We start from the raw sequence: 1,417 nt of genomic DNA, 5'->3' as shown, positions 1-1,417 counted from the left end.
AGCCGAGCGCAGAGCGCCGGGCAAACGACAGCAGCCGTCTGTATTCCGTCTAGGTTCGGGCCTGGAGCCACGGAAGAAGGAGGAGGAGGGGCGAGGGAAGCCCACGGCCAAGAAGTATGCAGGGGAGGGGTGGAGGGGAGGGTGGGGAGCCAGCAACCTGATCCGCACCCTCCACCCTCCGGCTCCGGCGCGCCGCGCACCCCCTCTAAATGCAGTCGAATGGGCCATCCCGTCTCTGCAACACAATCATAATGAGTTGTGAATGTGGCTGTGTTGTGATTGGATGTCCCCGGCGACGGCGAGCAGACGGCTGGAGGCGGCAGGCGGACAGACCGCCGGGCGGGCCGGGCCGGGCCGGCCAGTGGTGGCGGCGTGGTGCCGCTGGTCCAGGACGGGGATGGGGTGCATGTGGACGACGGGCACGGCAACCCCCATCACTTGGTCGCGGACAGCCGACGAGACAGGTCGCGGGGTCGCGCCGCGGAATCACGCACCCCGAGGACTCGCGGGTGTCGCTGCCGTCGCGGAGATCGAGCCGCCGAGGCCGTGCCGCGCACTGCCGCGCCCCGCTCCGAGCGTGACCGCCATGACTGTAGGCCTGTGGGGCTGCGTGGACTCCTGCCTCGCCGCCGTCACCTTCCCCGAAGCCGTCATGTTCCCCATCCACTACGCCGCGCCCAGGACGCCGCCGAGGACCGCGCGGCCCGCGCCGCCGTCCTCCCGCGGCAGCAGCAACAGCAACTGCAGCAGCGCGTCGCCACCGTCGCCGCCGGTGTCGCCGCTGCTCGCTGGGGTCGGCGTCGGCCCCCACGGCGGGTACTTCCGCCTGGACGTGGCCACGCCCCCGCTGTCCTCGCGCGCGACCTCCACCCCCGGGCCGTGCGCGCCGGGGAGGCCGCCGTCCCCCGGGACCCCGGAGAGGCCACGCCCCCACCTCCGCCGTTCGTCGACGCCAGGCGCTTCCGGGGTCGTCGTGGCCGAGGACATCCCCCTGCACGCCGCGTCCAAGACGTTCCACCCCGCCGCGCTGCTCGCCGCCGCGGACACCGACACGGTAAGTCTCATCCGCTGCCTCCAGCCGAGCTGATCGCACTCGAACCTCGAGAACCTCGTCTTACTTTTGCGTCCTCCTGCAGCAGGTGGGCGAGGACTGCCTCCAGCTGCGCCTGTCCGTCGAGGGCCACCTGGACGTTGACGCCGACCCCACCCCCAGGTGGGTGCGATGCGTGCGGCTCGCCGACGACTGCCACAGCGCCAACGTGCAGCTGCAGGTGGAGAGGCACTCGAGGAGGGAGGCTGGCGTCCGCTGCATGGTGCGCGCCGTCCGACCGCTGTCCCGGGGGCAGGACCTCCTCATGTGGTTCGCCGACGACCTCCTGGCGTGCCTGCGCCTGCCGTTCCTCGCCCCTCACAACAT

Source organism: Frankliniella occidentalis, unplaced genomic scaffold (genome assembly GCF_000697945.3).
Source record: "Frankliniella occidentalis isolate FOCC.00 unplaced genomic scaffold, Focc_3.1 Scaffold6, whole genome shotgun sequence".
NCBI lineage: Eukaryota > Metazoa > Arthropoda > Insecta > Thysanoptera > Thripidae > Frankliniella > Frankliniella occidentalis.
This window is presented reverse-complemented; position numbering follows the sequence as displayed.